This window comes from Triturus cristatus, chromosome 7, assembly GCF_964204655.1.
Source record: "Triturus cristatus chromosome 7, aTriCri1.1, whole genome shotgun sequence".
In the NCBI taxonomy this organism is placed as follows: Eukaryota; Metazoa; Chordata; class Amphibia; order Caudata; family Salamandridae; genus Triturus; species Triturus cristatus.
The window spans coordinates 1,010,448,029-1,010,475,079 of NC_140590.1; the positions used below are offsets into that span (position 1 = coordinate 1,010,448,029).

Below are 27,051 nucleotides of genomic sequence, written 5' to 3' on the forward strand. Positions count from 1 at the left end.
ATGCCTTTAAGGCTTCCGTGAGGGGTAGCTGCTTGGCTATTAATGCGGCGCTTAATAGATTAAGGAGAGCGGAGCGCGAGGCTCTGGAGGCAGAGCCGGCGGTGCTGGAGCGTAAGCATAAGGAGCAACCCTCCAAACATACGTGGCGACCACTCACTGCTCTTCGGGGCAAGCTACGGGCTCACTACAATAATAGGTCGGAGTTCACCCTCCTGAAGCTCCGTCATCTCTCCTATGCTCAGGGGAACAAAGTAGGGAAACACTTGCCAACTGCGTCGCAAGCGTGAACGTGACTGTATCGGGGGTATTCGGGACACGACGGGGAAGCTGCAGCACTGCGATGCGGCCAAGGCTGCACGCTTCGGCGAGTTCTATGCGGCGCTATACGCGGGGGACTCCCTGGACCCCAATGCCCAGGGAGATTACTTGCGTGCTCTCCCGCTCCCGCGGGTTTCTGCGGCCTGGAACGAGCTGCTCTCTGCTCCCATCACTGCGGAGGAGGTGCTAGAAGCCATCAAGGCCCTGAAGCCTCGCAAGGCGCCGGGGGCGGACGGATTCACGGCCCTCTTCTATCAAACCTTTGCCACTGATATCAGTGATTTCTTAGTCCGCCTGTTTAATGCAATGGCCGACTCGGGGGTTTCCTCGGCCTCTATGGCGGAGGCAGTTATCTCAGTCATCCCTAAGCCCGGTAAGGACCTCGCTGTCTGTTCATCGTACAGGCTGATCGCCCTGCTTAACATCGACGCCAAGCTCTACTCTTCCATTCTCGCGACCCGCCTGCAAGATCTGATGCCGGTGCTAATTCACCCGGATCAATCGGGGTTCATTAAGGGGCGACAAACCCACGACAACATTCGAAGGGTAATTCACCTCATTGAGAAGGCCAACCGCTTTCATATTCCGGCAGTATTACTGGGCCTGGACGCCGAGAAGGCGTTTGATCGCGTGGATTGGCAGTTCCTCTTCCGAACCTTGGAAGCGTTTGGGTTCTCGGACAGATTCCTCACCATGCTGCGAGCCAACTAGAACGTGCCCCGTTCACGGGTCGCGGTTAATGGCTACCTCTCGCCCTTCTTCCCGCACTCGCGGGGCACGAGGCAGGGATGTCCACTCTCTCCCTTATTGTTCGCTCTGAGTATTGAGCCGCTGGCGTTGGCGATACGGGAACACCCGGACATCCGAGGACTACCCTTTACGGGCGAACAGCATAGGATCTCCTTGTTCGCGGATGACGTTTTGCTCTCACTTGCGGATCCGGCGCACTCTCTCCCTCACGTGCAGATGGCCCTGTCGCGTTTTGAGGCAGTGGCGGGTTTCAAGGTGAATTATGATAAATCCTACATCCTTAATCTCACGCTCTCGCCGGATGAGGTGGAGCACCTCCGACCGCTCTCGCCTCTGCCTTGGACACATTCCTCCTTACTGTATCTGGGGGTGCACTTGACTCCCACAGTGGGGAAATTATATTCGGCCAACTTTCCCCCTCTTCTGGCTGCGCTACGGGCTGACTTGGATCGCTGGAAGCCGCTGTTCATCTCCTGGCTGGGTAGGATACATGCGATTAAAATGACGCTCTTGCCTAAACTTTTATATCTCTTCCAGGCGCTCCCGATTGTCTTGGACACTGATTTTTTTCGGCGCGTTAAGTCTCTAATGCTTCAATTCATATGGCAGGGGGGGCGAGCTAGATTTTCCTTTGCTACTCTCCGCCGCCCTCGGGGGGAGGGTGGGGTGGGTCTCCCAGACTTACTTCTCTACTATAAAGCTGCGCAGTTGCGGGTCTTAGTGGAATGGACCCAACCGCTCTCAGAGAAGCACTGGCTACACATGGACAGGAGTGTGGCGGGGCGCACGATATGGGATCTGGTATGGAAACCTAAGGGGGACAGGCCCCGGAATGCGTACATCAGCACGCCTACTGGCACCACCCTTAAGGTCTGGGATTCGGTTTCTGGGGATGAGCGCTGGACCACGTTCCCATCACCCTTTACTCCCATACATTTCAATCCAGCCTTCCCGCCCGCGCTGCAAGAGGGCCCATTTGACGCATGGAGAAGCGGGGGCTGTCTCGCCCTCACGCATTTGTTCCATGGCTCCGCCCCGCTCACCTTTGACAATTGTGGACGGGACTATGGGGTTCCTCAGACGGAGCGATTCCGCCACGCCCAGCTGTTACACTGGGCTTTGTCTCCGCCGGTCCGTGAGGCGGCAGTTAGGCCACCCACGCCCTTTGAGGCCTTTCTCTCGCGCGCCTCGACGATGCGCTGAACCATCTCCTTTATATATGCCCATCTTTTAGCCACCGTTCTTTCTCCGAGGCCGCGCTACATGGGTTTCTGGGAGGACGTACTGGGGAGGGCTGTCGCGGATGAAGAATGGTCCCATCTGTGGCGCGACTTGACTAGCCACAATCACTCAGTGGAGTTGCGTGAGGCACACCTCAAGACTATGATGGACTGGTACCTCTCCCCCGCCAAACTGCATCGCATTTTCCCTACCTCTTCGGACAGATGTTGGAGGGGCTGTGGCCTCTTGCGGGACTTCCGCCATATTTGGTGGGATTGCCCGGTCATCCGGCCCTATTGGCAAGAGATCCTGGGCTATCCGATCGCAGATTCGCTAGCTTTCGTGTTGCTGGGCCTCCGGGATCCCCTCCTAGAGCACCAAACACGCGCGGACAAAAAGATCCTTTGGCTGTGCATAGGGGCGGCTAAAATCACCCTGGCGGCAGCTTGGAAAAAGAAGGAAGCCCCGGCGATTTCTTTGTGGCATGCGAGGTTGTGGAAGTTGTTGAGCATGGAACGGATGGCTGATATTTTCCTGGGGTCCTTTAAGAATTTCAGTTTCCGCTGGGGACCTCTAGTGCGCTTTCTCTCTAGGGGGTTGCCGGCAGCGGTGTGTCCCTCCTCGATTCGAGCCCTTCACCTGTTCCAGGTATAATTGTTGCGTACAGGCGCTCCTGAGTACGATTGAGAGATACCACCACTGGAGGGGAGGGTGGGAGGGTCTGGGAGGGTTGGGGTGGTCGCGGGCGGGGGGGCTTTCTCTTTTCTTTTGAGTTTAGTTTGGGCGAGGCGCCGACAGCGGAGGGGAGTGCGGGAGCTTTCTCGAGTGCTGGGCCCAGCCGCTACCAGGGCCTTCTCAGGGGCATGTTACGGGGCGGACGAATAACCCTGGCATTGACTTTTTCCTTGCTATATCGGTCCTAGTCTGGGCCTCAGACTAGATGTATGGCGGATTGTCTGCCACGGTTGTTGCACTAGCTGCTGGATTGGCTCCCTGGCCTCCCCCCCTAAAATGCGTCCCCCTGCGAGGGAAGATGTGCGGAATTGTTGCCTGTGTTCCCTTTTTGTGTTTTCTTGTTAATAAAGACATCTTTTACAAAAAAGTTAGCATGCACAGTGTAGTTTAGCACAACATCATAGAAATGCCAAGGACAACGTCTGAATCACCACAGAGTCACAACTTGTGTTCTAGTGAATTTATTTACACATATGTGGGGATGGTTCTCACGATTAGGGTTGCTGTACATAGGGTTTTGAATCCAAAGTGCACAAATAAAACAGTTGGAAGTGTTGGTAGCTGAAATGTCCGGAGTAAAGTCCACAGTCCTTTGATACATTGTTCTGACTCAGACCGTCCATGTCATGTGGGAGAGAGGCGTGTCATTCAACAAGATGAATGGTTTGCACACAAAGGTCAATGTCCTGAACAGGTGTTGTGTTCCTGGGGGATAGGCATGGCCATCTGCATCTCACCTGTCCTTCGACGGACGACCCCTCTTCTTCTTCCCAGGGGGACCCCCAGGTGCAGGCCGCCGCAATGCAGGGGACTCTCTGCCTGACTCCTTCTCCCTCCCTGTGGCAGTGGCAGATGTTGTGGCACCAGATGTCGAAGGTGCACAGGGGAGTTGGGTCATGTTGGTGCTGATCTGGCAGGGGCATAACAACATGTCCCGGTGCACCGCTGTAAGTTCTATCAAGGTGTCCCACTTGGACTCCATACGAGACATGTGTGTCTCTACGTGAGACATGTGGGAGTTCAAGCGGGCATGATGGGCAGCCTGCTGCTGTTGCATGTCCTTGAGGATCCACTTGAGCTGGCCGAACCCTCCGGTGCTCTCCTGGTACGCATAGATTATGCGACCCAGTTGAGGCTCATCATGCAGTTCTGCCCCCTCAGCAGGGCGTGTCCTCTGCCTGCCACCCCTCCAACCACCCCTAGCCACACGGGCAGCACCTGTTGTGTCACGCACAGGTATCACATGGCCTCCTTGGCTGCTGTTGCTGGTGTTGGATGCACAGGTGCCCTGTGACCCTGTGCTGGTGTCCTCACATGGCCTTGGTCTGTCCGTGTTTGCAGGGGTGGTCTGTGTTGGTCCAGACGTTGGAGGAGCGGTTACAAGGGGGGCAGGTGGCTGTCCTGATGGTGCTGCATGATGCCTGTCTCCGGAGGGGCCAGGTCGGTCATTGTCCACCGAGGACAGAGACGCTTCACCACCGGAGACGTCATAGTCCACCAGAGCCTGGGACTGGGACTCTTCCTCGTCTGAAGATGGGTCCCCAGCTGCCCCTGTGTTTGGAACAGAAACTTTAGTGAATTATCCATGGACATCAATGGTTCATATCCATTACGTTAGTCACAGTAGTTCATGTTGCGTGCCAGTACATTGCATTGTCCTACATCAATGCGAATGGAGGAGTAAAGAGTTCATCAATGAGTACGCATGACACTTTTCCTACCTTCAGGGGGGTCTAAAGTGTAGGTTGGGTTCTGAAGGAGGAGGATCCTCCTGTTGGAACTGGGGCCCTCACACACCCAGCAAGCTAGGTGTCATGCTTCATCATTTGAGCCTGCTCTTCGTCGGGTCGGCGATGCAATACCAGACAGTATCTCATTAAGGGGCTCTCTGGTGGAGATCTTTTGTTCCTGCCATATGGGTGCGGGGTGTGTAAGGGCCATGCATTGTGTAGATGTAGAAATGTTTCAGACTGAAAAGGGCATCCTAGGGGAGAGTTCATTATGGTATGTTCCCAGTCTTGTTGGAAATATGTTAACCCAAACTGCTACCTAGGCCCCCCTGTAGCCAGGGAAAGTTTCATGCCTACTCATTGTTGAACTCCGTTTTCCTCCCTTTGCATTTGTCTACTACCTGGGCATGTACGTTGGACCTCGCACAAAAAACAGCTCATAGTGCCCACTTTTGGATAGAGGATTGTCCTACATTGTCACATACGGACATTTACATTTGTGTGGCACATTCACATGCCACCCTGGGGCACTTAAGTTATCAATTCTAGCTGCCTTCCTGACCAGCGACTGCATTGCACGCTGGACTGTACAGGGCCATTGCTACTCTGGTGCCATCACGTGCCTGACACCGGTGTCTCATCCCTGTCAACATTTGTGCTTTGACGCTGGCATCCTTGCAAGTCGACTTAGGATCTGGTTAGAACTTTGGGCATGTGTGATGTCAGTTCCTGTTCATCATTGTTCGTCACATTGGTGTATGCGCACAACCTGATCACAGTCCAGTAAGCCTGGATACTCCTGATATTCTCTTATGTGTTGTTTGTGTCCCTAGTTCACATCTCATTTCATACAGGTGATGGTGTCACTGTCGCTGATGGTGTTGGGGCCGAGTTTTGTAGTTGCTGACCTACATTGCCATGTCACTGTCCTCCATGGTGATATGTATTGTGCACTGAGGCTCTCTTTTCCAGGTGTGTGTATGTGTTCTCTTTCTAGAGCTGTGAGTTGCATGCCTGCTCCAGTTCATCCCGGGTTGGTCCTTGTGTCCACAGTGTCATGACTGTGAGTGTGGTGTGGTGTGGATGATGCCTACAACACAGGACAATGTCTGAGTGGAATGCTCCTCACAACGGCACCTTGGGTGTATGGCACCATGCTACAGTGTGTGGTATGTTGGTAGGTCCATTGTAGTCACTGTCAGATGTCCCCTGTCACTGCTGTGTTTGTGTGTGTTTACTGCTCTGTTCTATGTCTGCATTTCACGAATTGTCAACTACAAGGCACCCCTTCACATCCAAGCTAGGGAAATCCCTTGGACAGTGCATCCACAGACGGTGGGTGCACACTTAAATTTCCAATGGCTGTGACTGTGAATGGGTTTGGGTTGGTTGGTGCATAGGTGTGACTTGCACGCAACTCCTACATCGGATCCATGTATCAGCCTTCTTGTCCTGGTCTTTGTTTTGAGAGTGACTGGTTCCATAAGTGCTGTTCATGATGGCTGATAAGGTGTGATTTGAGGCCGCCTAGACGGTATTCAGCGTCATTACAGTGTCTCTTTCTCTCCCAGAGGATAAGCAATTCCCCCTGAGACATGTTTCAATTTCAGGAAGTGGTAGTTGACTATCAGGATGTCAGACAGTGGAGTCCTGTTTGTTTGGGCACAACCCCCATTGTTGCCTTGTGCTCCCCACAGCAAAACCCATTGTCATCCATTTTGCTTGAGTAATTCCACTTCCTGAAAGTTGTGCGTAGTTCTGTGTGAGGCTACAGGGCCATGGGGAATGGGGAGTATTGGCTGTGACTACGACTCCCATCATACCTTTGTCTACACCCGCCATCCCAGCATACCCAACCTTCCTTCATTTTGACTGTGCTTCCCTGTGAGTCATTGAGATGGCAATGGCAAGATGACTTGTCAGTGGTATCCTGCTGTTTGTTTGTGAACAGTTCCCATCAGGGCCTTGTGCTCCCCACAGCAGAACCCAGTGTCAGCCATTTCCACTCCCTGTGAGGTGTGCATGGTTCAGAATTTTCTGGATGGGCCATTTGGGAGGGGAGCATTGTCTTTGACTACAAGTCCTATAATGCTTTTGGCTACACTCACCTCCCAAACATGACTAACCCCCCTTCCTGTGTGTCAGGTTCCCTGTGAGGTTGTGTGACAGTAGTGGCGGACTGTCTGACTGTGTACGTTGTTGTTTTGTGCCACTGCCTAGCTCTATTTGTTGGTGCGTTTGTACATGTCATGAAACAGTTCAATGTTGCTATGAGATAGCAGGTATTGTGTTGCTGTGACTGGCATACTCCACCAAGGATAACTTGCTTTCAGTTACTGTGGCTTTGCTTACGGCACATGGGTTGTCTGTCCCCTAGGCAGTGATATGTGTGTCTGTAGCCGCACATAATTTACAATCTTGTTTGAGTACTCACCAGGCTCTGGTAATCCTTCTAATCCATGTAAGCTCTCCGCTGGTAGGATGGCCTGCACCTTCTGCTCCCACGACCTGAAGTAGACTGGTTTGGCAGGAGGGCCACTGCCGGTATGTTGACTCAACTGGTGTTCCTTTTTGAGGAGATCCCTGACCCTCCTGCGCACCTCATACCACCTGTTCTGGCAATCATCCTTTGTGCGCAGACAAGGTGCTTGTGCGTTCACCTTGTTTACGATCCTCTCCCACATCTTGGTCTTCTGTGCTATGGGAGTCATTTGGACCAGTGTACCAAACAAATGGGGCTCTACTTTCAGTATTTCATCTACCAGGACTTCCAACTCGCTATATGTGAACTTTGGATTCTTCTTGGGGGGCATGGTGCTGGGTGGTGGTGGTGATTGGTGTGTGTGTGTGTGTGTGGCTACAGGTGAAGTGGGTGTGTGTTTGTGTGTGTTTGTGTGTCTGCTGTTTGAGAGGTGCTAAAGGTGTAAGAGTTGTGTGATGGGTGAGTTGTGAGTGTGTCTCTGACTGCGGTGTTGTTTGGTTCTCTGCTGCTGGCTCTATGGGAGTTGCAAAGGATCATGGTAGGTATTGGTGGACTTTAAATAGGTGGAGTTGTGGGTGTGTCTTTGTTCCATGATTTTTTATTTTTTTATTTATTGGGTGTGTCATTGCTTGTTTGGGTCTTTTTTTTTCTTTCCCCAATGTGTATGTTGTAGATGAAGGAGTCGTTCTTATGACCGTGACGGACGCGAATGGTGAGTCGTACGAGCTTCTCAGAGCCTGTCCCGCTGTTATTCTGCTGTGTTGTGTATGTGGCGTACGCGTCGGTCGCGCTCGACTCCATTGCTGCAGGTCTCTGTATTGTGTGCGTGTCGTATGTGCGGCTCGGCCTCTGAGCGAGTCGGTCGGGTTTCTTGCGTATGGCATCGTACTGCACGGCTCGTACGTTGCAGATACGTGTCGGTCGGGTCTGTTCCGGATACGTGTCAGTTGGTCCGAATCGGAGTCTTGTTCCCGGCCGATCACTATTTTCAGTCCGGCTCGGTCGTACGGTCAGAACTCACAGGCTTTCCATCGTACTGCACGGGTCGTACGGCGCCAGTACATGTAGGTCGGATTTCTTTCCCGATCCGTGTCGGTCAGCTTGGTTTCCGACCCAGATCAGAATCGGCCCCTCTGTGTTTTTCAAATGGCGTGGTATTTGGGCATTCTGCTTCTAACTGGGTTATTTTCTGAGCTACCCAGAAAGGAATTTGTTCACGTTTTGTGGGCACTTTGCCCATTACCGCGTGTAATGCTTGTGGAGTAATTTTAGTACCTGTGCTTTGTGTAGGAGCTGTATTTGGTGTAATTACTGTTGGTTGGACAGCTAGTGTCCTCAAAACGAAGTGTGTCATGTTTGTGTAGAGTGTTATCAACTCTTTGTGTTGAACAAGCAGTTCATCACCTGGCAAGGTGTCAATGTCAGGATGTGGTGCATATTTATTTATTTTTTTACGGTTTTGTATAGCGCGAACAAGCCCCTTGCGGGTATCAGAGCGCTTTACATAGCAAACATAGGAAAAAGGAAGACATGTACATATAAATACAGAGAATTATGTGAATACAGTATACAGAATACAAAGAAAGGCACAGAACTATAGGTTCAGGTGAATTTGGATATGAGAATCGATTTCACTTCTTTTTTAAAAAAAGCCGTAGATGGATTGAGTCTCATTTCTGGGGGTAAGGCATTCCATTTCCTGGGGGCCATTCCTGAGAAGGTACGATTGTACGTTTTTTTCTTGGAGAAACGTTGCGGTTTAAGTAAAAGGGTGTTAGAACTCCTGGTAGACCTGTTACCACCTGATAATACCAGTTTTTCAGCAAGGCAACTCTGGGTTTAGTGATGTAGTGCCTTATGAGTCATACAGGCGATTTTTAACTGGATCCTGGCCTCAAAAGGTAGCCAGTTGAGGGCATGAAGGTCAGGGGAAATGTGGCAGTTTCTTTTGGTGCCTGTAACGAGTCTGGCGGCTGTATTGATTGATGCTTTGAGAGGAGCGGTTGTTGATTTGGGAAGACCACAGAGAGCGATGCTAGAGATTGAACCGCCTGTTTGAAGTCATTTGCGGGAATGAAGGGTTTCAATTTTCTCAGTGTGTTAATCTGAAAATGTGCTCCTTTTGTTGCAGCGCTAATGTGCTTCTGCATGTTTAGCTTATTATCCAGGGTTATTCCTAGAGATTTAGCGGAATCAATGATGAGAGGTTGACCGTCGAGTGCAGTTAGGTGCTTCATCCACTCACGGATGATAGTTGTTTGGTTGGGGGGAGCGATTAGGAGAAATTCTGTTTTTAGTGTGTTTAGTTTTAAATGGTTCTTAGCTAGCCAGGTCTGTGTCTTTTGGAGCATTGAGTTAAGGGACTTGATGTCTTCAAGAGATTAGACATTAAGGTAGAGTTGTGTGTCATCTGCGTACATGAGATATTGGATATTTTCGAAGTTGAGAAGCTCTGTGAGTGGTTCCATAAACAGATTGAAGAGTGTCTGGGAGAGGGAAGAGCCCTGGGGTACTCCCAAGTTGACTGGGGTGGGGTTGGATAAAGATTGGTTGATCTTGAATCTTTGTGTTCTGTTTTGGAGGAAGAAGTGAATCAGTTTAACACTGTTCCAGATAGCCCCATTCTATGCTTCAGGAGGTCAAGTAGATTGTCATGTCAAGTAGGATTAGCAAACATGCTTTGTTTTGATCCAGTATTTGTAACGCGTCATCAATTATGTGGGTCATGGCTGATTTGGTACTGTGCCCTGATCGAAAGCCTGATTGGAATTGGTCGAGCAGGTTGAAGTGGTCTATGTGCTTACTAAGCATCATGTGGACACATTTTGCGAGTAGTTTGGCCAAGGTTGAGGTATTGGATATTGGGCGATAGTTATTTAGGTCTGATGGGTCAGCTGATACTTTCTTAAGGATGGGGGTTACCTGACCAGCTTTGAGGATGTCAGGAATGGTTCCTTGCATGAGGGAGTAATTTATGATTCTAGTCTATAGGGGCACTAATAGTGGCATGAAGGTCTTTAAGTGGGATGCTGGAAGGGGGTCTGTGAAATGATTGGAAGGATTCAGAGTGGTGAGCGTGTTTAGGATAGTTTCTTCGCTGTAGAGGTTGTAGGTAGTCCAGGAGGTCGCTAATACCGGCCATGTTTCTCCTGGTCTTCCTAAAGGACCAAGCCTTGCTCTTGTTCTTGTGTGGGGTAGGGTAGGGCGCCATTAAACCAGCAAATATGTTCCTGGTAGATAAGCGGAATCTGAATCTCCTCAAACAGAGTGTAGGCCGCTGGAACTTTTTCATGTCTGCAATAATGAAAAGTTTTTGTTACAGCATCTGTTGCTGGAAATATAACCCATGAGTAGAATACCTCTGTTTTGAAATCTTTGTGTGCCTCTATCACGAATATTACTACTCCTCCTCTGGGTGGCAACCCATGTTTGACGAGTTTAACTGTCAGAGTTTGTCTTACTTTGACTGCAATTTGTATTGCATCGCCATTTTCCTCTGATTCTGGAAGTGGTTGCTCTAGTGGGTTTAAGGCTGGAGTATTCATTGTGTATAGAACACAGACTAACTGTTCCAGGAAATTAAGAAAAGGTTTTATGCACAATTTTGGGAATAATACCTTCAAGCTTGAATAACCAACAGCCAATAATTAGGATATTTTGCCTATTCAGCTGTGGCGGAGTTTTGTGCCTACCCACTTCAGATGTCTCTCGGTTTTGTAAGTAGCGTCTCTGAGAATAAGCACGACTGAGCTACTCAGATTCTACTGTTAAATAAGTACCAAACGTTGGTGGCGCCAGGTAGTGTAGTTCTTATAGTACCCTTCATGCAGGACCTGCGCATTTGAGGATAAGAAAACAAGTTACTTACCTGTAACTTTGGTTCCCCAGTATTGGTAACTTTCATAGATTCTCATGCTTTGTATCATTCCCCGTCGTCGGAATGGGAGCCTCGGTAACAAAAAAAAAAATATATATATATATACATATGTATAACCATAGAAACAAAAGAGAAAAATAGGCCTAGGCCTCATCTCATTTTGTAGTATATCACCCTCTTTGTGTAAAAGAGCCCAAACTTTTGCCAGGACCAATCAGCACAGCCTCACCCTCTGGAACCTTCCTGAGAGAGCTCAGAGCCTCAGATTTTCGTAGCCGTTGTGCCAACAGCCACTACCTCAGTACACCGTCAGAGCTTTCCCAGGGGAGGTGGGTGGGCGCATGAGAATCTATGAAAGTTACCAATACTGGGGAACCAAAGTTACAGGTAAGTAACTTGTTTTCTTACCCCAGTATTGGAACTTTCATAGATTCTCATGCTTTGTATCAGAATAGCAAGCAGTAGATCACAACAAGCACATTTTGGAAAATACATGGCTTTACAAAATCATCTCAGTGTACATGATAAACAACCATTACTAAAAACAAATGTGCTTACCAGGATGGAGGGATTGTAGGGAAAGCTCACCTCTCATTGAAAAAGATTCCGGAGGACTGCTTGACCAACAGCAGCGTCAGCTCGTCCCACCGATTCCAGGCAGTAGTGCTTCGTGAAGGTGTGTACACTGCTCCACGTTGCTGCCCTGCAAATGTCCTTGATCGCCACTCCAGCAAAGAGAGCCACTGAAGACGCTATCGCTCTCGTAGAATGCGCCCGGGCCCTTTTATCCAAAGGTTTGCCCGCAGCCTGATGACAGTACTGAATTGCACTGGAGATCCAGCGGGAAATGCCACTCTTGGCGAGCGGCAACCCCTTCCGTGGTGCACTGTAGGCAATAAATAGCTGAGTAGACTTTCTGAAAGAGCGTGTGCGCTCGAGATAGAATTTCAGGCATCTTTGGACATCCAAAGAATGCAATGTTCGTTCCGCTTGTGTGGAAGGACGCGGAAAAAAGGAGTTCAAAATTAAGGGTTCATTCAAATGAAACTCCGAAAGCACCTTCGGGATGAATTTTGGGTTGGTTCTCAAAATCATCACATCCCTCTTGAACTGCAGAAAAGGCTCCACTATAGAGAGAGCCTGGAGTTCACTAACCCTCCTAGCCGAAGTTAATGCCAGGAGAAGGGCTAGTTTCCAAGATAGGAACTTCAAGTCCGCTTTGTGAATAGGCTCAAAGGGCGCTTTCATCAGTTGAGCCAGTACCAGGTTAAGCTGCTAGATAGGAGGGGGTGGTCGGACCGGAGGATACATCCGAAATAACCCCTTAAGGAACTGCTTAACAATCCTTGCGGACCATAGAGATGGCCCCAATGTCTTCCGTCGAAAGCGGGATATGGCAGCCAGATGTACCTTGATCGAAGAGTGAGCCAGACCTGATTTAGCCAGAGACAGGATGTAAGGCAAAACCTGATGTGGCAGGGATTTGTAAGGATGGAGTTTATTCCTCTGGCACCACAGACAAAATCTCTTCCATTTTGCCCTGTAGGTCTTATTAGTGCTTGGTGCCCGCGCCTGAGATAAAACATCCCTGCACTCCTTAGACAGATTCAGATGGCGGAATTCTCTGTGTTCAGGAGCCACGCTGACAAGTGAAGTGACTCCGGATCCGGATGGAGCACCTGCCCCTGATCCCGCGACAACAGAGATGGAATCAGTGGCAAGCGAATCGGGCGATCCTGGGAGAGAAGCAGGAGTTCCGTGTACCAGAACTGCCGCGCCCATGCTGGAGCAATGAGAATCATCTTGCATGGTTCCGCCCTGACCTTCCTGAGAACTCGAGGAATGAGGGGAATCGGAGGAAAGGCGTAGCAAAATGCGCCGAACCAAGCAATCGAAAGGGCATTCCCCAGAGACCCTCGCTGGGGAACCTTGCTCGCGTAAAACCGGCACTTGGCGTTCTCCGGGGTCGCAAAGAGGTCTATGGTCGGAGTACCCCATCTCTTGAACACTGCCTCCAGCGTGGCCTGATCCAACTCCCACTCGTGTGTCCCTTCCGTCTGCCGACTTAGGGCATCCGCTGTGATGTTGAGACACCCTGCTAGGTGCTCGGCTTGCAGAGTGATCTTGTGAGAGATCGCAAAATCCCAGATCATCTGAGCTTCTTTGGACAGCGTCCGCGACCTTGTTCCCCCTTGCTTGTTGATATAGTGCATGGCCGTCGTGTTGTCTGTCCGGACCAGCACTGCACGATTCTGAAGTCTGGGAAGGAACGCCAGCAAGGCTAAGTGAATGGCCCTCAGCTCCAAAAGATTGATGTGGTGTGGTCTGTCTGCTGGACTCCAGTGACCGCTGACCTGAAGCTCCTGGAGGACAGCTCCCCATCCTTCTAGGGAAGCATCCGTGGTCACCACCATAGAAGAAGGAGGGATCCGGAACGTTAATCCTCCTGCGATGTTCTCCTTCACCAGCCACCATTCGCAGGCTTTGCGCATGGCAGGCGTTATCCACACTCTGTCGTTGAACGATCCTTCTGCCTGGCGCCATTGTTTGTCCAACTCCTCCTGTAGAGGACGCATATGAAGCCTGCAATGCGGTATAAAAGGTATGCAGGATGAGATTGATCCGAGCAAGGACTTGTACTGTCGAACCGATACATGTTTCTTGTGCAGCATTTGACGAGCGGAAGTGGTCAGTTTGCCCTGACGCTCCTCTGACGGACGAGCCGTGCATCGTTTCGTGTCCAGAATAGCCCCAAGGAACTTCCGTGACCTGGAGGGTATCAGTTCCGACTTGGACACATTGAGCTGAAGACCCAAATGGGCGAACAATCGTATGCAAGTTGACACAGCCTGAGACGTTGCCCTGAACGACGGAGCCTTGACGAGCCAGTCGTCCAAGTACGGGAACACTTCCAAGGACTGCTTCCTTAGAAAAGCAGCGACTGGTGCCAGCATCTTCGTGAAAATGCGGGGTGCCGACCGAAGGCCAAACGGGAGCACCTTGAACTGGAAATGGCTCTTGCCTACTGTGAAGCGTAGATATTGCCTGTGAGCTGGGTGGATCGGAACATGAAAGTATGCATCCTCTAAATCCAGGGATGCCAAAAAATCTCCCGGATTGAGTAGTCGTAGAATATCCTGGAGAGTGACCATCCTGAAAGAGAGTTTGATGAGATAGGTGTTGAGCTCCCTGAGGTCTAGTATAGGACGCCATGTATCCTCCGTCTTCCGAACCAGGAAGAACCTGGAATAAAACCCCTTGCCCCTTTGTGAAAGCGGCACGGGCTCTATCGCCCCCTTGATGAAAAGCTGGTGGGCTTCGAGATGTAATAGTCGGAGATGTTTCGATGCACGGGCGTCTGGAGCTCTTGTTGGAGGAAGATCTTGGAACTCCAACGTATGGCCACTCTGAACGATATTCAAGACCCACCGGTCTGATGTTAAACGCACCCAGCTGTCCAGACAAAAAGATATCCTGCCCCCGACCGGTGTTTGTGGTAGGGGAGGAACAGTAGCCAGAGCCAGGAGGCCGCTATTGCCTCTTGGCGTTGTCTCGTCCCTGACGATTCTGACGTCCTCTCTGGGACTGTCGAGAGAAAGACGCCGACTGTCCTTGGCGCTGGCTGGAGTATTGACCTTTATAGGACTGTCCTGATTGTGTGGAATATTGACGTTGGTTTCCTCTGTAATTAGAAAACCCCCGACCACGTGCCCCTCTGAATGGCACTTTGCGATAGGTCAAAGATCCTAAAGACTTAGCTGTGTCGGTGTCCTTTTTAATGCTTTGGAGGGCGTCATCCACATGCTTACCAAAAAGCATCTCCCCGTCAAAGGGGAGGTCCAAGATCTTATTCTGGACCTCCTGGCGAAACCAGGTCGCCTTCAACCAGCCTTGACGGCGCAAGACCGCTGACCCTGCCAAAGCCCTGAAAGCAGTGGAAGCAATGTCCATCGCACAGTCAATGACTTCCGAAGAGCATCTTTCTCCCTCCATCAGAACCTGTCTGGCTTCCTCTTGACTGGAGTCTGGTAGCTGGTCCAGGAATGGCTCCATATCACACCACATCTGGCGGTCGTATCTGCCCAGAATAGCCAGAGAATTAGCTGCACGCACCAACAAGCTGGCCATGGTGGAGAATCTTTTACCCACATTGTCCAGTCTTCTGCCTTCTTTATCTGGAGGCGTGGTTAATGGAGTGGACGGATTTTTTGACTTACTTTGTGCGGCTTGTGAAATAACGGAATCCGGCTTAGGTTGTCCTAGAAGACACGCAGGACTGCCTTCAGGGGCCTTGTATTTCTTCTCCAGCCGGGGAAGAACCGGAATGACTGTCGCCGGATTTTGCATCGTCTTAATTCCCTCATCCCAGACATGTTCTATCATGGGAATTGATCTGACCGACTTTTTATACTGAGCTTTAAAGTCATATAGGAAGCAGTTGGACTGCTCCACCGTAAGGGGCAAACCAAACCTCTTGGATGCCCGTTCCATCAAATTATGGAAACCACCAATGTCTGCTGGAGGCGATATATTTGTCTCTCGGCCCACAGCATCCGGATCCTGTGTATCATCAGGGTCCCCATCAGGATCCCCTGGATCTGTAAGAGGGATCACCTGTCCCTCGTCGTCCTCGTCCGTATCCGCATCTTGTGCGTCTCGATCAGCAGGTTCCGTACCTGAAGGTTGGGGAACCACTAAGGGCACCACCGGTGAAGTGGTACGAGGTATGTCCCTTGGCAGAGGTGGCAAGTCCATTGCCCTGTCATGTGGCACTACCGATGTAGAAGGACGCACCGGAGTGCGATCCGGCAATGTCGGAAAACGAGATTTATAGTCTTGCAGCATCAGTTGCAAATCCGACACTAAAGCCACTGGCAAGGCAATCAAGTCCTGCCTCAGAGAGCGGGGGTGTACTTCCTGTGTCAAGCTTTGCCGCCCCTCCTGCACCTCTGGACCATAAAACTCCTCCGTATCTGTGTCCTGCTGTTTGACATTCAAGTCTGAAGGGCTGTATGCGTCCCCATACTGCCCATCCTCTTCATCCTCCTCCGAGTCCTCGAGAGCATGGATGGTGGCAAAGGCGTGACCCGCCTAGGAGAAGTCATGTCCGGCGTAATCTTTAATCTTTGGTTGGCAAATTCAGAATTTTTCGTCGTCGACGGTCCCGTCGATGGTCCCGTCGACGGAGTCGATGGCAAAGGGATTCCCAGCGTCGACGAACTCGACGACGACATCGTCGACTGAAGGGTAACTGTCGTCGACGGGGCTAGAATCGTCGTCGACGATGAGGCCGTCGACAGTTCTGTAATCGTCGTCGACGGAGCAGTAGTCGACGGAGCTTTCTTCTTCGTCGACGGAGCATGTTTCATCGTCGGCGGAGCACCCGTCGACGGTCTCGTCGACGAACTTGTAGTCAGCAACATCGACGAACTCGTCGTCGTCGTCGTCATCGTCGACGTGGTCTTCGTCGTCGACACCGCCGTCGAAGACGAGAAAGCAGCCGTCGTAGACGATGAAGTAGATATCGTCGACGGTCTCGTCGACGACCCCATGGTAACAGTCTTAACTGAGGAGATCGTCGTCGACGTACCTGCTTTAGCCTGCGTCGACGGACGCGGTTTCTTCACTGGAATTGACTGAGGAGTTTCTGCAGCATGTTTTTTCACAGATTTCTCCTTCTGGGACGGAGGGGAAGATGTTGCAACCTCCTTCTTGTCCTTAAGGGCTATGTCCACAGCAGCAGCCCGTCCCTGCCTCTCCTTTACACTGCCGTGAGGAGATTTTATGGGACCAGCCTCCTCAGACCTGTCAGAGATCCCGTGAGGGGCTTTGAGAGGGACTTTGAGAGGGGGTTCCACAGAAGTGGAGGGAGATGACCTACCCCTCTTCTTAGATCTCCTGGAGGAGGTACCAGAGATAGATTCCTCCTCATCCGAAGAGAGGACCTCCGTCCTGGTCTTTAGCTTCTGCAGCCACGTCAGCAAGCGCCCCTCTCTGTCTCTCAAGGTCTTGGTTGAGAAGGTCCGACAAATTTTACAGTCTGTGGCCTTGTGTTCCGGGTACAGGCAGTATATGCAGTTTTCATGCTTGTCTTCCACAAACAGTCTCTTCTTCCCACAAGAAGCACAAGATCTGAATAAAGCTTTCCTCTCCTTTTCTGACATTCTGTCACAAAAGATGGCAATAAAGATAACCAAAAGTGAAATTCTGAGAAAAACTGAGCAGAGCTCAGTGGAGACTCCCTAGCACAACGTGCGGTAGAAAAATCTGAGGCTCTGAGCTCTCTCAGGAAGGTTCCAGAGGGTGAGGCTGTGCTGATTGGTCCTGGCAAAAGTTTGGGCTCTTTTACACAAAGAGGGTGATATACTACAAAATGAGATGAGGCCTAGGCCTATTTTTCTCTTTTGTTTCTATGGTTATACATATGTATATATATATATATATTTTTGTTACCGAGGCTCCCATTCCGACGACGGGGAATGATACAAAGCATGAGAATCTATGAAAGTTCCAATACTGGGGTAACATATACTGTGGGTCTGGTGGCAGACTGACTCTGTACACCCCTGCTGAGTATGTTAGCATGTTACGCATTAGCTAGCTCACAGTGCCAATTGAATATCCTTCTATCAGAGAGATTAGTTTTTGGCAACCACAGAACACAACAAACCCTGATTTCTCAGACTTGTGGAAACAATATACTACTTTCCACCCAGTCACTCGTGCTTGCTCGTTTTCTCTCCGAGAGATACACAGAAGAAACAGTCTGGTGTGTTTACAATAAGAATTTATTGTGCCGTTGTTCTTCTCATGTAAAATATATGTGCTGCTACAACTGTAACACAGTAGCAGAGATATAGGATCAGCAGTACAGTGAATAAAAATGAATAGTACAGCTCTACCATTTTTCAATAGTCATGAACATATACATGAATATAAAATGCATTTATAAAATAAAGTACGTACTCCTAAGATGCCTGTCCAGATGTACCTGAGTGTACCTAGCATGTGAGTAGGTGCGAAAGAGCTAATAAGCTTAAGAGCCTAATAATCTAAGAGGCTCAGAGCTAAGAATCCCACTAGGATTTAGTCGAACCCATTAGCTGAATAGTGAGAGTGTGGGACTTCGTCCTGGACTTGAGTTGGACATCCCGCAAGGGATAGTCTGACCACTGTCAGCTGGAGCGATTGCATGTCGGAGCCGCAGCGTCTCTGGTCAGTGTGTCGGCGTGAAGTCTCGGTTCCTCCTGCTTTCTCATAGAAAGAGGTGTTGTATTCATACAGTCCAAGTGCGTGTTTAGCTATTGATTTAGAATGAGGATGACCTTGGGGATGAAACCTTGTGCGTGGACAGGAGAGGTGAAGTATACCTCTGGGTATTGTTCTCATAAATTATTCACATGCGCTAAGGATGACGTCTTAGCAATATCAATTGGGAAGAACCCTCCCTCTGCTGGAAGTAGGTGAAAGGTTTTGTCCATAAAAGGCAACAGTCCTTGTAAGGCGTTCAGTCCCTATAAGGCAGTATGTCCTTATTAGGAGTTGTGTCCTTATAAGGCTCGTTCATATGAAATGAAGGGGACATGATGTGGAGAAACTATATGATGTTCCCTGGACCTATATTAGGGTACCAATATGAAATATAACAGAACTTGAATTCAAAGTCAAAGCCATTTTTGACTCCCAAAGAAGAGGTAAAAATATTTGGTACTTGATATCCTGGAAAGGCTATGGACCAGAGGAGAATTCATGGGAGCCTATCTCTGGGGTTCATGCGCCAAAGCTTGTTTGCAGATGTCATAAGAAGTATCCTCAAAAGCCAAAGCCATGACAGCGTTCTCCTGAAGATTACGGTTGTACAGTTACCAGTGGCGGCTGGTGACATTTGAAAGTGGTAGGGCATAAAATGATTGTCGTTGCGTTCTCCTGAAGATTACGGTTGTACAGTTACCAGTGGCGGCTGGTGACATTTGAAAGTGGTAGGGCATAAAATGATTGTCGTACTGAACCACAGCGAGCAAGCGTAGCTAGTGAAGCGGAACAACCTACGGGGGGGTTCGGTGAGGTTCTCCACCAGAGAAATGTTTGAAAAAAGAGTAGACTAATGGTGCATTTTCAAGCAAATTTGAAAAAGCAGGAAGGTTAATAAAGCAATTTTGAAAGTGCAATTATTACATTAATAAAGACATGTCATATAACATAGGTAGCTGCTTAATCAGTATAACCACCGAGCTTCTTAACAGACTTCGTGATACATTGCATTGCGGAGTACCTCACAGATGTTTTTTATTTAACAAACTACTAAACACATTGCAAACTAGCAGCATTCAACGTATTGTTCACTTTTTGTAGACAAAATCAGCAAGTCTGTCTTTATTAGCTGCAAACTTCTCAATAACTTGAACGTTAAAGCCGGGGATTCTTTTAACTAGGACTCTTCTATAGAGAGCATTGCTCAAGCATTCAGTCTTTCCTCAATCATAGTGTTCCTTAGGAATGTCTTAATTCTGTTTAAAGTGGAAAAACATTGTTCCGCCTCTGCTGTCATCGGAGTGGTAATGACTATTTTTAGTAAAGCCACTGTCTCTGTAAGTGACTTTTGCATGTTAAGGTTCTGAATTAAAGCAAGCAAAGAAATTGCACCGGTGGCCAGCCGATATACATTAATTCCATACAGTACAGTTAATTCAGTTCTCAGATCCTTTTTGTTGAGCTTAGGCTTCCACAGCCTTATTCAGTGCTTGCTCAGGGAAGGAATTATCATATTTTGCAAACTGATCACTTTGCAGTAATGTGGCACTTACCAAATGCTTTGTAAAAGAAACACGTTCTTTTGCCTGCACAATTATAGTGTCACATATCTCTTTTGCAATTCGGACCAGACTGCTGATTTTTCTGTGGTTAGAGAAACTAGAATCATTTTGAAGTCTGCTATCTAAATTGTCAACCCCTTCTCTGACTTTGTTCATGCAGGTTACAAAGTCGTGGTAGCTCTTTCCAAAAAGACAGTATCTATTTTAAGTTTTTGTAATTTGTTATACAGTACGTCAACATGAGGCATTATTTCACGAAACAAAAACAGCAAAAAACGGAACTCCCTGTCTTGAAGTGTTCTAGCAAAGCCGCGGGCCTCATTCCGACTTTTGAATTCAAAGTCATTATTGGCTTCTATGGTGTCGAAACATTTCTCAATGTCAACCCTATATTGGAATATTAGGCTGATTGTACGTATGTGAAAATTCCAACGAGTTGGGCCTCCCTTTGGAATCCTTCTGTTGACATTCGTATGAAGTACCTCCGTTCTTTTGGGGGAACGTGAGAAGAATGCTGCCATTCCTCCTACATCCATAAAGAATATCTGTGCCTCAGACATCTTTCCTACTGCTTGTTGCATAATAAGATTAAGTTGGTGTGCATAACAATGCACATAATGGGCATTAGGGTAAACATCTCTAATTTTCTTTTTGTACTCCACCGTTGATTCTATCATTACTCTAGCACCATCATATCTTTGTGCAATCATTTTTTGGTTTTGAGGCTGCTCTGGAAAAATCACGTTTAGTTCATGTAGAATAGCTGAATAAATACTTTCTGCACTAGAGTCTCTTAAATGTGTGAAACCATAGAACCTCTCCACAACTTTGCTGTCATTGTCAAGGTACCCTAAAGATCAGTACAGACTGTTTTAGTGGCCACATCAGTGGTGTCATCATCCTGAATAGCCTCAAAGCTGGCAACTCTTGACAGAAATCCCTGGGCTCAGGGGTGTTATTGGCGGCAGGCCATTCATCACATACCTGAGGGGGATGTCACTGAGAAACTCTCTATGTCCTAGCTATGTTGTTACCCCCAAAAACACAGAAACATGTTTACCACTGAAGTCAAACGGTTTCTATACCTGTGGGATGTGTAGTGTGTGCCCACGGGAAAGGAACAAAATTGAGACCTTTACATATAACTCATCGAAACAGTACACAATTGGGCATTTTGTTAACTGCGACACCACCTATGTGGTCTATGTGATCGGCTGTAAGTGTGGTACTATCTATGTTGGCAGCACGATACGGTGCCTTAAATCAAGGATACAAGAACATCATAGGGCACTCAAAAATAAGGATGACAGATATCCAACAACGGATCACTACTATAGGGAACATCCAGATGATCACACCTTTTGGTTTCATGCCATTGATCATGTACCTATGAACAGAAGAGGTGGTAATAGGGAGATACTGTTGAGGCAGACTGAGTCCAAATGGATTAGTCGCCTTAGAGCTACCCTGCTGGGCCATAATACTGATGGGGAGATGCATTACTTTCTACAATGATGTGTTCGTTTGGTGACTCAGCTACGCTATATTACTGTATGGTATGCCTAGATCTCGTTGAGTACCATTTGGGAGAGATATACCAGCCTCTCAGCAAAACTGGTTTTTGTTATAACTATCAATCCCGACACAGTAAGGTTGCATATTATGTTTGCCACAGAATCAAGGTGGTTGATTGTTTTGTTTTCCTATTGGCTATTCTCCGATCTCTAGCGCTATTTCTGATTTGTCTATCTACTAAAAAAAAATGCCACTGATATTTTTGGGAGAACAATTTCTGAACAATTTTGAATATTCTTTGTTAAATATTGAGAATGTTTGTATTTTAATGTGCAGAACAATAGTGGAATCAATGGATATGCTTGGTGTATATATTTAACCATCCTTTCCCATAACCTGTTATACGTATCTCGTTTTACTTGCTACTATCGGCATGTACATTCAAATATGCATTTTTATTTATTTGTTTGAACTTACATTTGCTATGTATTTTGACAGTTCTCTTCCCCATTTATGAGGATCAGTGCTTTTCGTTTTTCAATATGGCGGTCAGTTTTGTGGTATTTTTCAATGCGATAAGTCATGCTCCCACACATATATGGGTGAAGTTAGCGCTTATTAATTATATCAGGAATAGGTGTTTGTGCTGACCAAACAAGCGCATAGTTGAAAAAACAATGGTGGAGTATATTTTTCATCTCGTGATGATACATGACCCCATTTGTCTATCTTTTATTGGATTTCTATGTCATCTTTCCTTTTGTTCTTTTTTTCGCTATTTTTTTGCTTTTATAATCACGTTTATTGTTGTTTATGAATATCGCTCATTATTTGCTAATTGGCATGTCCATGGATATATTAAAGGATCGGGCTACTTGATTTGCTATTCACTCTAAGATGGCGACTGCATTACTTAGTGCCTAGACTAGAGTTTGTATTAGTCGATGACGTGTTGGCGTCATGAATTACAATGCTGCTCCTGTTATAGAACAGGTTTGGAGATGGCGCCGAGTTTGAATTATTGCTCGGGACTCTCTGTTGATTACTGGTGGACGTACCTTAGCAGGGTAAGACTGTTGTACATTTAAAGATGGGAAAACAGTCCGGTGATATGCCGGGCGTTTCTGGATTTTTTTCATTACGTTGGTATGACTTTTTGGGTTTTAACATCGGACTACCCCACTATGGTCGGATCGTCACTCGGGTAAAGTTATCGGGTGGTTGATCCTTCTTCAACATAGCTTCCTGCGCTAAGAGTTGGAGGTGTTTGTTCGTGTGTTTGTTCCAACACCCATGGAGTGTATGTCCTGGTGTGTAGGACTGTCGAATGTATGACTTTACAACGCATTCCGTTGTAACCCATGCCTTTACCACGCATGTGGTACAATGCGAATGCCATCACCACGCATATCCTTTACCCCGAAAATGCCTTTAACATACTTTTACAACGATTTTCGTTGTTATATTTTGCATGTTAATGGCATTTTCTTGTTAAAGGATATCGCACTATAAATCTACCCTTTAAATTTACCCCTGCGCGACACCACCCCCTCATTCCCCCTTACCTCTCCTCGAACTTCCTTGTTGACTTCTACTATGTCGTTAAGAGGAAGCGGAAGTGTCCTTCCGTTTCCTCTAATGACATGGATTGCCTCCACATCTCTCTTTAAATGACGGAATCAGGTGTTTTTTGTTTTAGATTTTATTTTTGGGGGTGTCCCTCCAAGCCCTCTTTTTTAATCCTACGTTTTTTTTCGAATTTCGTAGTAAAGGTATGCGTGGTAAGCCCGGAATGTGGATCGGATAATCACATCCTTACAGCGGTCAGTGTCTTTTTGGAATACGTTACTCACGTCTCTGCTCGAAGCTCCACGCTTCGACCTATATTATTACGCGGCCCAGTTACAACATGCGACCCGGTGGTTTACACACACAGACAATTGGGAGACACGCCTCCTCTCTGGTATGGTAGACATCCAGACACTACAGGGCGCCCTGATGCAGGCGAGGGGGGCGGACACGTCCCTTCCCTATCTTGTGCGACACACGGTATATGGCAGCGGTTTGTTGAGCAGGTCTTGCGGAGGGCACCCTTTCATAAGGAGCTCCCGAACTGGATACTGGCCCCCTTCATCGACATGGGGCAATATATGTCCTTTCAATCTTGGAGGGAGGGTGGTTGCGAAGTTCTGGCTGACCTTTACCCTAACGAGACCTTCCTTACCTACGAGCAGGCGGAAGAGACTTTTGGCCTTGGAAGGGGACAATTCCTACACTACCGGGGACTCCAGGATGTGGTGAAGGTCACCTGGTCCCAGTACCCAGACGCTCCGCCCCTGACCCACACCTTGGACATCCTCCTTTCCTGCAGCAAGGGGCGTAAACTGATTTCTCTCCTGTACAAGGCCGTGAAACAGGATTCAAACCCCCCGGTGCCACCATCCCGGGCTGCCTGGGAGGCGGATCTCGACATTCTGCTGGACAGAGACAATGGGCACGCATAGGCTCCCTCACGCGTACAGTTTCATGCAACGCAAGGTTTAAACTGACGCACTTTAATTTTTTACACAGCACCTACCTAACCCCGGTATCCCTGAAGCGTATCTCTGGGGATAGGGGAGATGGATGCCCTAGATGTGGCGCTGAGAAAGCGGGCTTCCTACACTTAGCATGGAACTGCCCTTTGATCAAACAATTCTGGGTGGGGGTGGTGGAGCGAATAGTTGCAGCTACAGGCCTTCGGATGGCGCTCAAGCCCCTGCATTGTCTGCTTGCATTAGTCCGGAAACCCAAGAAAAAGAAACTCTCGTATAAGTTCCTACAATTAATGTTGGCACTAGCCAGGCGCAGGGTGGCGATAACTTGGATGGGGCAGAGGGCCCCGGAGATACCCACTTGGCTTAGAGATGTCCGAGAGTGGTCCCTGGCTGAGGAAACCCACCTGCAGCTCACTCGGAGGGATGAGAAGCTACAGGACGACTTAATGGCCTGGCGCGTTATGTGTGCGTCTGGGCTGGCAGAAGAGGAGCCCTCCCCACAGGGCACAACTGACAGTGAGGGCAGTGGGTTGGACACGCGCGTTGGGTCTGGGTCGGACGGGGAACGAGAGGGTCGACCCAAGTGATGTTCACCGCCTGTATCAGTGCCATGCCCGGTTCCTTCCTCTTGGTGCTATAAATGTATGTTATAGTTTCCTTTCCCCATGAGTCCTTTCCCTCCCTGATGCCGAATGTAGTCCGAAGTGCCGCTAAAAAGGTCGTCGATCTGCTTGCATACACTGATTTGATGCCAGTTGTGTGCTATTGTTTATAATATATAAACTGAAAATAAAGTTTAAATTTTTTTTTTTTCTTTTTTTTAAAAGGTATGCGTGGTAAAGGCTTTTCGTTGTAACCACGCATGCATTGTAATGCATGCATGGTTATGGTTATGCGTGGAAACGGCTGCGTTTTAGTGGCCGTTTCCCGGACTGTGAATGTATTTTTAGGTTCTGTGGGGTACTATTGGGTCGACTCGTGTTGGCTACATGTGAGGAGATAAGATGAGATAAATCGAGCAGCACCTATTTATCTGGCAACATATATGCCCGTGCATGATGACATTTTATTAAGAGTTCATCATTTGGCAATATGCGCTTTGGGATTACGAGACTTCGATGTTATTATATGGCTCTACTTAATAGCTAGCATCTATAACGGATAGCCTTTTGGACTTTGAGATTTAGATACATAAACTAGGCATTAATTGAAATTTTAGTTATTGAAGGTCTTGGTCATTTCTGCAAGTTACGTGTGATAATAGTTCATGTTTCTAAACATTTCGGATACTAATGAGCAATTGGGTAATGTGTCCGTTTGCTAGGATACTGAAGGGTATATCCTCTACCCTTATTGTGGGGTGTCTTCTAGAAAGGACGCTACTTGAAAAATAGACATCCTTTCATGCCTTTTATCTCAGGTAAGATTTTTTCCTTTATCAGCTCGATGTACATGGTTTTGTAACTCTTTTGTAATATTTCTAACGATATCATATCTGAATTCAGATATTTGAATAATTTTACGCATTTTCCATGGTAGGAATGTGGACGAAGTTCATTTATTCATATTGAGAAATCTGTGACTTTGAACGTGGACTCATTATTCAACTAAAATTGTCCTTTGAGGTGAGATCTGTGGCTTTGTGTTTATACAATTGTAGTATGGTTGACTATACATTCACTTTGCATCCGGTGACTCACTTGGACGGATATTAGGATTTGTTAGAATTTCGGACATGTCACTTGGTTTTGGCTTTGTCGTTTTTCTGTCTCTCTCCCTTTTTCTTAGTTTATCTTTTGAGTTATTCGTTCCCTTTGTCTCTAACCAAAATCTCTTCCTGTCAGCACAGATGAGGAAATGATGGCAATCAAAATCTCTCAATACAATGTCTGTTCCACCTGTGTTGATGGTCTTATTCACGTTGTCATGTGTAGTTGTAATGTGAAAAAAAAATTAAATTGCAAACCTGTTTCCCCATATACGGGGATTTGAACTTTTAGAATTTGTAATTGGGTCCACTGAGCATGTCAATGTATGTGATTGTAATATATATGTATTTATTTGTGTATATATTACTTATTGAATTGTGTGTTTTGTAAATATGGATGTTGTGATTTACATGATTTTTTATATATATGTTTTCAGCCATGATGAAGTTCCCTCAGTGGAACGAAACGCGTTGGCTGATGTCCAAGTTTTACGATTGACTACAATAAAGAGACATTTTGGAAATACTTGGAGAAAACAGACTTTATTCTTGGTGCACCTTCCTTTTTCTATAACAAAGTTGGTGTTTTTCAACTCTTGTATGATATTGCTTTTTACAATCTTTAGCATGCATTCAAGCTGTTCATTTTGTATTATTTTAGAGGTGCCCTTGAAGACTGTAGCACTTGTTAGATGTGTTTCAATTTCACGCTCTATGCCTGCTATTAAATCCACAAGGCCTCTGAATGTACCAGGATTTGAGGAACATTGAGATTCATCATGCCCTCATAATGCCAGTTCAAAAGCACAAATGAAACAAATGCAATAAATTATTTTTGAAAGTATGTGTCTATTCCTATCAACTGCTTCATTGTGTTTCTTTATTGTTTTGCGGTATACATTGCATATGTGGGCTGCAATTGGTGTGGCTACCAACATTCCCAGTCTCGTCAGGTTTTCCATATGGATTTTTGTGTGTGCATGCTTCTTTACTTTACCTAACAAATGCTTCAAGTCTGTTACTCCATTTTTTGGCCAAGGAATTTCACCAACAAACAGCAAGCAAGGGAAGCAGAACAGAGAATTTGTTGAAGTACATCCTGTAAGCCAATCAACTTTTGTTACCAGGTGTTTGAGAACAAATGTGTGTACATCTTCCCACTGTCTAGGGAACTTTGTTGTAGGTTTAGGTCTGGCTGGTGAGGTCCTAATTGTTTTACAATTAGTTTCTCTTCACGCTTCAGTCCAATGAACGGCTTTGCAAGTAGTTGCTCTATTGTATTCATGGTTTCTTACCAATATTAAAGTTACCTGTCAATAATCAAAGTACAACATGTGAAGTTTGGTGCAAATACATCATATTTCT

General features: G+C 47.5%; 1 protein-coding gene across 8 annotated transcripts in view; it reads right to left on the bottom strand.

Moving 5' to 3' along the window:
* LOC146811006 (uncharacterized) overlaps positions 1-27,051 on the bottom strand; it is a 1,023,327-nt gene that overhangs the window by 380,611 nt on the left and 615,665 nt on the right. The gene's annotated exons all lie outside the window — the stretch shown is intronic.